This window comes from Oenanthe melanoleuca, chromosome 3, assembly GCF_029582105.1.
Source record: "Oenanthe melanoleuca isolate GR-GAL-2019-014 chromosome 3, OMel1.0, whole genome shotgun sequence".
NCBI lineage: Eukaryota > Metazoa > Chordata > Aves > Passeriformes > Muscicapidae > Oenanthe > Oenanthe melanoleuca.
Window position 1 is genome coordinate 28,901,714 of NC_079336.1, and position 9,548 is coordinate 28,911,261.

Sequence of the window (9,548 nt, forward strand, 5' to 3'; positions counted from 1 at the left end):
CTTCCTGGTGTTTCTGCACATACCACCAGAGACCCCAGTGCACTGTCACTCAGCCCATGAGCAAGTGTAGGGTTGTGTGGGCCAGGACTATGTGCAGTGTGCACAGGATCATGAGTGTGATCACTTCCATCCACAGTTGAACCCCAAGCTCTCCATAGGCTCCTCTCACCAAAACACAAGAAGAATGAGGGGCTGCAGGGCCTGGAATGATAGACTAAGCTTTTTCTAGAAGTCCCCTTTATTCTTATCTATTATTTCTTCTCCCTAAGGCAAGTTGTATTTTAAATATACCCACACACTCAGTACAGAATAGTGCCAAAACCCCTTGCATTAACAAGGAACATGGATTCCTCTGCCTTGCTGCCTCCTCGGATCTTGCAGATCTTGGTGACACACTGCACCAAAAGACACTTGATTGTGAGGCTGCAGCCCCCCAGGCAAAAGGTGACACTCATGAACACATTCAGGAGTGTGTGAGGAGCACTTACCTTTGTCAAAGCTGATAAGAATGTAATTCCTTACACCCTGGAGGCTGACTTTGTGTGTAACTGTGTGGAAACAGGTGTAGTTTGTCTCTGTCCAGCAATCAGGCACTGCTGGTTGTTGGTCTACTCAGCCAGTGTGTCATACTTGTGATGCATACTCCTGATGTGGAGGATTTAAAGTATTTTAGGACTTCATTTATTTCTATTTCTTAAAAGGACAATTGTTTGTATTCAAACACTTTTTCCCTGGTCACTTCCATTGCTGGGTGCAGCTGAGCTCTGTGCTAGGCTGGGGAAGTGGTGGACAGCATTGCTCAGTGCCCCGCTTCCCTTGTCACCTGACCCCACAGCATAAAGGAGGAAGGCAGCAGAGGTTTCCACTTCCTTCCCTAAATCCCACCCTGACATTTCAAATCATCTGTCTGCAAAGACATGCTGCAGCATATCTTATATAGAGCAGTAGATGGCTCTCTTTTCTCTGAAGTCCTGTTGGGAAAAGAAACTCTGGCTCTTAACAGAAAATCCAGCCTTGTTCCCTCAATGCCATGGCTCCTTTGGGGTCAGCTCTCATATTCATTCAACAGTGCAGACAGGATACAGCTGTGATGATGTAGGAATGCATTTTAATCTGATTAACTCTACCTATACTAAATGGCTTAGAAGATGAAGAAGGTGGCCAGGGAAAATAGATCAGTGATTCTAATTTAAACTGTAGTATTTTCTCATGGAGCAAGATAATACCTCTCCTGTCTACCTATTAAGTTTCATAGGATATAATAAAAAGGTTTCTGGGTTCCCGCATTTTTCTCAAAACTAATATTACAAGACGCTTTTATTTATTTATAACTTTTTAAGGAATCTGGCTTTTGAAGTGTTGTTTTTTTCAAGATAAACAGAAGAAAGGAGCAGAGAAATACAGATCATATTCACAATATAATAATCATCTGGTTATTTGCAAATAATTTAAAGTAACATAAACAGAGTTCAGTGAGTGAAGATTTGTCTAATTCCCTTATATACAGTATACTATACAGCATTTTAATGTTGTAAATGCCTAACAAGGATATTAGATTTTAGAATAATAATTTACAAAATAGAAGAATATAAAGTTAAGGTGTCAGATTGTTTGGACAAGAAAAAATATGCACATGCATCCAAGCAAAACATTTCTCAGGTTTCCCGTAAGAGAGCAAGTTTCAGTCAATCAAAAAGGAAAAGAATCAGGATGCCTTAAGCTGGGCAGTTCTCCTACTATAAAGCTGAATACAAAGTCATTACTTAATCATGCATAAGATGATGCTGACCAAATCAGAAATGGCTTATGTGGCTCTGGCAGTACAATGTGTTTTCATCTATCTGGAAATATTCAGTCTGCTGCAAATGCCTCAGGGCTCCCTGTCACCATGGATATTCTTGCCTGAGGGTTAATGTTGGGAGAGGAGACCCATCCTGCCTGCTTTTCTTATTGTTAGCAGAAGCATTCCATGCTGTTCAATTTTTGGCATTGGCCATGGCAGCAGAAAGCCTGGGACTTTCCTCAATTAGCACCATTGCTTTCAAATGGAAGAAATGAAGTCCTCTACAAAGTACTCCTCTGGATTATATGGCAGTGCTCAACTAGATTCAGAGAAGTAGCTTAGGCTTTGTATTGCCTAAATTTTAGTGTTATATTAGCCAGTGGAAGTACAGATTAGAAGTACAGGTAACCTTAATATCTAGATTCCCTCATTGATAGGTATTCTTTCTAAAGGAAATGGGACTGGCAATGATGCTTGACATTTCTTTCCTATTAAACAACTGGCCTCTGTTCAAAATGCTTATCTGTGCATGGGAACATGGTCTCATACTTCTTCTCTGTCAGTGACATTTAGTAACTGCAGTGTATGCTGAACCTCAGGCAAGAAAAGGCACTGGGGCTTGGTAGAATCTTCTTTGTTTTTAACTATAGCTGTTTCCTTATGTATAGAAGCCATAAATAAGCTTGGGAAAAAGATTTGTAGATTAGTTCTGTATTTTCTGGGTTAATGGCTTTAAAAACTTCACTGTGGACTACCAAGGGATGTTGGAGTGCTCACTGTGAAGAGCAGTTATTATGTCTGTGGACTCATAAAAGCAGAGGAACAGCTATGGTCTGTCAGCCCAGTGTTCATTTCCTCACAGTACCCTGTCTCACACAGCAGCCAATAGCAAATGCTGAGGGAAGGATTTGTACAGACCAAACACACGGTGATGCATCCTCCGACTTGTCTCAGAGTGTTTGAATACACTGACTGGTGACTCAGGCTATTCCTGAGCAGGATGCGGTACCTCTGTTCTGAACAGTCCCTGACATTTGTCAGACAACAATTTATGCCATCTGAATCCATGTAAAATTCGGTATTCATGTTCCCTGTGGCAAGAAGTTCCACATCTGAATTATATACTGTGGATGTGTTATACCGTTATGGTCTTTTTGAGAAGAAATGTTTTTTTTTTCTGAATCCCCAGTAAATACTTAACCTCTCCCTGTGCACACATCTACCCATAGAAAAATTAGTTTTTAAGGCATTTTACTGGTGGAGACTAGTTGGGCTTATTTGACTTACTGTTGGACTTGTTCTTTCAGCTGTGTGTCTCAGTCTTGCAAAACCATGTTTTATACCTGCCTGGTGTCAGGTTAGAACAATCCTTTCAAGAGTTTCCATCCCATGAGTGCTGCCTTATAATACTGAAATGTTAAGGCTGTTCAGATATGTGGCAAAACAAAATTAATCTGAATTATCCTGTCATAAAAGATGGAATTATGAAGATAAAATATGCTGGTATCTCACAGGTTGTCTCAATAATGTTGTCCTGTTCCTGATGGGACTTTGATGGGTAGCTGGATTGGTCAAAGCCTGGAACTGACAAAGAACATGCCACAGCTCTCACTTCCTTTTTTTTGTTTTCTTTTTTGAATGCCAACTCTGTACTGAAAGTTAATGGCAAAATGTAAAAAAAAAATATATTGGCAAAGCCTCACTTAGTCTTAGACGTGCTGATATGTGAAATTATGCACAATAAGTGAGAGGTTCTGAAAATTACATTTCTCTTGTCAGTAATTAAATATTTTTTTCAGAGATCTCAGGAATCTGGATGGAACCTATCATGCAGGACAGGACGATGGGCTTTTTATGTTCAAGGAACCTGATATGCCAATAAAGATAAGAACCTGTGAATTAGGTACTTAATCACTGTCAGTCTCTTGCATTCTCTAGACATTCTTCTAGTCAATCTAGGAGGCTTCAAAATGTGTGTAACATGTGATATCCCTTAGACTGGTTTGGGAAATAGAGGATGAATCTACTTATTTTTACCAGCAGGTGTCTAAGGAGGATGTAGGTCTGAATATTCTCAGATGTTTGGTATCTAGGTGTGCCTAGCAAAAAGAAACAAAACTGCCCACAGCAATAAAGACACTTCTGCTTTGATTTGGAAAATTGTTGAATTTCAAAAGAGTCAAAGTGGTGTCTTTTTACTAAAGCAATTTTTTTACAACATTGACCCAAATTCATCACTCTAAATTCGTGGTAATTATAACATTTTCATAACAGAATTGACCAGCTTTTTATTCTGCAAATGCTGGCAGCTATCCCTAGCTATTTCACCTAGAGGATCTACATAGAAGCTTGACATAAAAATGCAATAGAAGTATTACAAAACAAATGAGAAATAAAGAGGAAAAGGAAGAGAAAGAAGCAAAGAGAGGGGGAGTGGGAAGGAGAAAAGGAGGTGGGCCTCATTCAGCTAACTTTTAAAATGCTGCACCTATTTGTATAGCAGTGCTCATGCTGTCTCAGCTGGGTTATTTGCAGCTGAGAAGCCTTTGTGTAGCTCTGATATGCTGCATGGTGGCAGGGCACAGAAACTGCTGCAATACTCTTTGGCTGTGGAAGTCATTCCTCAGAGATACCAGCAGCAGGGAGCCTCTGGTACCTCACTGCAAGCCCTGCCTTATCCTCCAGTGGACTGGTGGAGTCTTTGAAAAGTCCTCGTCTTTTCCCTCCTGCAAACTGGCTCCATGTCCTTGTCTGCCTCAGGATATCTCTCTGGGATGTTTTTCCAGGTTATTTTACAGTTTTTAATCACAGGAGGATTTTGGTGTATGACTTAACAACTATCACTCTCTAAACTTTAGGATTTGGAAAGTGGTACATAGATTTAAATTCAGCCTTTAAAATTCTCAGCTAATAGGCCAATGTACCCATTATGAACTCCCAGTTTTCTTCATGAGGCTTATGTACTTGGAGATTTTCAAGACCTTTCTGGATCGAGCCCCAAGAAACCTTTTCTGACCTTATTACTCATCTTGCTTTGAACAGCAGGCTGTGTCAGGCAACCTCCTGAGTCCTCTGCCCTGAATTTTCCCATGGTCTTGTGATTCAGTGACCCCTCTCAGGAGTAGAAACATCATGTGCACTAGGTGTTTTAAATATAGTTCTTTTGTTTTTTCATATCCAAAATAACCAGCTGCCAAGAAAAAAAAGAGAGGAGAGGAGAGGAGAGGAGAGGAGAGGAGAGGAGAGGAGAGGAGAGGAGAGGAGAGGAGAGGAGAGGAGAGGAGAAGAGAAGAGAAGAGAAGAGAAGAGAAGAGAAGAGAAGAGAAGAGAAGAGAAGAGAAGAGAAGAGAAGAGAAGAGAAGAGAAGAGAAGAGAAGAGAAGAGAAGAGAAGAGAAGAGAAGAGAAGAGAAGAGAAGAGAAGAGAAGAGAAGAGAGAAAGGAAAGGATAGGAAAAGAAAAGAAAAGAAAAGAAAAGAAAAGAAAAGAAAAGAAAAGAAAAGAAAAGAAAAGAAAAGAAAAGAAAAGAAAAGAAAAGAAAAGAAAAAGAAAAGCCTCCCAGAACTGCTGTTAGTGGTGAGCAAAATCACAGGGTAAGTCTTTAGCCTAAAAACATGGCTAGGAGACCTTAGAAAGTTGTCCAATATAGGACACATTTCAGACGTATGACAGCAATGGCCAAGCATTTGGTTGTTACAGCAAGGTTTGGAAAGCTATAGCTCTTGGGTCCGCACCCTCCTCATTTAAATAAACATGACTGCTGCTGTGGGTGGTTGGCAGTGGAACAAACAGTTGCTTTTTGGACAGTGTGAATGAATACCCTATAGTGGCATTACTCAAGGGCTAAGTTTATTTAGACTGTGGCGTATTTGGTGACTGGAAACATGAAACCTTTACTCAGTTCCTTCTTAATCGCTGAGATCGGACTCCTCACCCTCCCTTCTTTCTTGTAGGCAGTATGTGGTAAGAGTCAGTCCTCAGGGAGACATTAACTGGTGTTTACCTGTGTCAAAACTAAACACAGAGTTTTGTGCAAGATTTATAAATAGTTTAAGTGTATTTTGAAAATAATTCTTAATGACTCTGTCTATAGAAGTAATTTAATCTACTACAGACTGATTCTTTAAGGGGCAATTTGTGTGATATGAGGTTGACTCTAATGTGACTGTCAAATAGATGTCATCTAAAATAGAATGGAATTTCTAAGAGATTTTACCTATGTAATTAAGGTCTACATATCTCTAACAGTTTTTTCTTGATACCACAGTGGCATAGGTTGGAAAGGGAAAGATTCCTTGTTTTTATTTTCTTTAATTTTTAGATTAAAAAAAGACAAACTAAACTTAAATGTCACAGTTTTAGCTTTCGACCAGTTTCCAAACAGAAAGTTTGGGTTTTATTTTTAGAATTAAAAAAAAAGTTGTCCTGCAAGAGGTCACATCCGACAACTTTTCATTTTAACAGCTGCTTCTAATCCTGTCCTTTCTTTTTTTCAGTGTTGACCTTTTCTGGATGTGACAAGATGGAGGAAACCAGGACTGAAATAGTATAGTCTACACCATTGAGAAGTGCTTTTGTTTCCCTCTTGACAATTCTATTTAATTTCCTTGGGAGCAGATCCCTGCTCTGTCTTTACTAGGATACATTCATTTCTAAAGGATTTTGGTCCCTTGACTCAAGAGCAACCTCACAGATTTTTGCCAAGCTGCCTGGAGATCATCTGGCCTGATCTCTATGTTATGGAACACAGAATTTCAGCAACCTGGTCCTCTATTTAGCCTCATTGCTTGATTTAGAAGTTTGAAAAGGCATTCAGGTTTAATGGGAAGACATAAAAAGAAGCAGAAACCACAGCTTTTGCTTAGTAGTGTGTTCAGGAAAATAACCTCTGTTGACAGTATGTGCCTCATCTCTAACGTGTATGTGACTGACTTTAATTGCCTGACCATTAGTTTTTGTTACACTTTCTACCATAGATCAGTGCCTGGTATTTCCTTTCTATGAAAGAAACAAGTGTTAAGAAGCCTCCTCTCAGTCTTCTCTGACTGATGAATTAAAATAGGCACCTCTTTAGTCTGTTGTTTTAGGGCATTGTTCTCCACACCTTGGTTTGCTTTTGTGTAAAATGTGGGAAATGAGTTTTGTCTACACTATGAATTGCTCTCAGGTGAGTCTGCTTTTGGAAGGAAGCTGCCTCTGCCTACAGGGATACCCTGGTCTATAAAACAGACTGCTGTACTAACATTCCCTTTTTTATGGGTACATGAATAAAATAAAAGCTATTACAGAAACACACATTCATTAAAAAATCTGCCAGTTTTTATGTCCTTAATTTAAAGTGAAGTTACAGTGTCTGAATGCACGTTCTCTAGAGTGCTGTGATATACTACTCTATGACATTATGGAAACACTGGGTTTAGAAGTTCCTTTTTAAAAAACTGTAATTGAAATTTACAGTTTAATTATAGACTATAGTTCAAGATAATTACATCTTCAGGGAATTCTTACGTTCTTTAAAATCAAATAGTGTTAATTCACACTAAATTATTTAATAAAACTAAGGTTTTTCTTGGCTGTTTCAACTGCATTTGCAACCAAGAGGGGTTGCACTGACCTTTTGAAAACCCTCAAAGCAAAGGGAATAAGGACTCTAAGGTAAAATGATTAATGAAGCTTAGTAAATGGAATTTCATCACATACAATTATAAAAAATACTGCCTTAGTAAAACAGATTTTTGAGGACAACCTGTCATCATTTATATGTTTTTAACTTCTTTCACTTTCACAGAAAGAATGTGTTTGCACATGTTTTAACATGCCCCTACTTTTGAACATTTTACAATCAGACAATAATTCTAAAATAAAATAATGGTATTACATGAGAGTGTTTCCTAAATGTTCTGCATGTATTTATCAGATAGTCAGTATAGCACTCAGAGTTAAGGGGCTCAATACAGCAAATAATGAAAAAAACCCCTCAGTTCTTTATCAAAGGTACAGAAATTTGAGTGAGGTGTAGAGGATACAATTTTGAGTCCTGACCTCTCTAAAGGCAGTGATTTCAGTGCCACTGATAGTAGTAAAGTAGTTGAGGCTGCCTACAGCAGAAATTTGAAGCTACACATAAAATCCTATTACACTTACCCCATAGACTCACACTTTGGACACTCTGCACATCAGCAACAGAGGGTCATTTTGTAGTGACTCCTTAGAGTTCTGTGAGACTCACCAACTGCCAAGAGCAATTGTCTTGGGAAAAACAGGGGACAAAGGTCCTCATTTTCATTCCATTATGTTCCTTCTGCATGCTTAGTTAGTTCAAAAAAGCCAGGGAATGTGGTAACTGAGGATTATCTTTGCTGAGGAATTCCTATGTGTATCATTAATAGATTTGTTCCTCAGACTTCCACATTTCTCATAGTATAATTTTCTCATTCCTTCTTTAATTCCATTTTTCTTCAAAATCTCACTTTTAAAAGTGAATCTCTCAACATTTCATGAAGTCTTAACCATGAGGTCCTTCTACAAGGACCTTTCCTAAAAGACAGTGCTTCATTCTGTTGGGGTTTTTCAAAGCCCATCTATAACACTACATATAATGCAATAATATAGTACGTAATATTTGGTCACATATATTTTTAGGGGTATGTTTAAAAATTGTACAGATAGTTTAAAATTAAAATATTATGAAAATATAAATATATAATTCCAAAATCTTAAGATTTTTCTATGCTTTTTAACAAAGAAGCAGCTTTTCTTCTTTTTGGACATAGCTTGCTTGTTCTTATGCCAGTCTTTGAACAAAATCTGATACCTTCAAAGAGTGCCTGATCCAAAGCTTGTACAAATTAATGTCTTTCTTTAGGTTTGATTCACTGAATACTCAGTGAGAACTCTTAAGATATAGTCATCTTACATGCTCTGGAAATAACAAGATATTTCAACCACTCATCTTGACTTCCTGTTTAGAAATGCAATAGAAATTGGTGCTTTAAGAATGAAGATTAACCTGATTCATTTAGAAGACCACTTTTGAAAGTCTGTTCATGCAAGCATTGGGATTTCAATGAGTCATACAAATCTGTTCTGAAAAGTGCCTACTTTCACTCCACTGTCCACCCAGTGGATGTAAATAACCACTTACAGGCAATTGCACAGTCTGTGTTTGATCAGGTGAATTCTACCCACTCTGGGTGCAGTAACTGTTCAAGTTTAAAGAGAATTTATAAACAACATTTTTCACCAAGGGAAATGCCTTCAGCTAATAGGAAAAAAAAGGTCTTAATTGTAGTGCAGACTAGATTTTCATAAAGCTCCACCCTGATAGCTCAGGGCAAGATTCAGTGCATGGCACACCCATTGACAGTGTAGTGGAAAATGCTATGACACATTCCATCATCAGAAACAGCATCAGAGGTGTTCTGGGAGAGCTTTATAGTCTCTGCTCCTGTCAGTACTTTCCAGCAAACACAAATTCTTCAGGCTGACATCCAAGCAAGGAATGTGCCCTCCTACCACCACAAATGGTCCTCCACACACTTATTTTTAGTATTCACTTTAATTCTTGTCCACTCACTGTGAGTGATAAAACAGACTATTACTTCCTTCCTAGTTCCATGAACTGCTGAATCACAGTTTCTGCTAGGACTTCATCCAAAGCCTATTGAGATTGATTAAAAGATTTATCCATCCCCTAAATGAGCTCTGCTGCACGCCTCGAGTTCAGTGATGCATAAGGCAACTGGCTAAGCTTTTGAAGAGAGAATA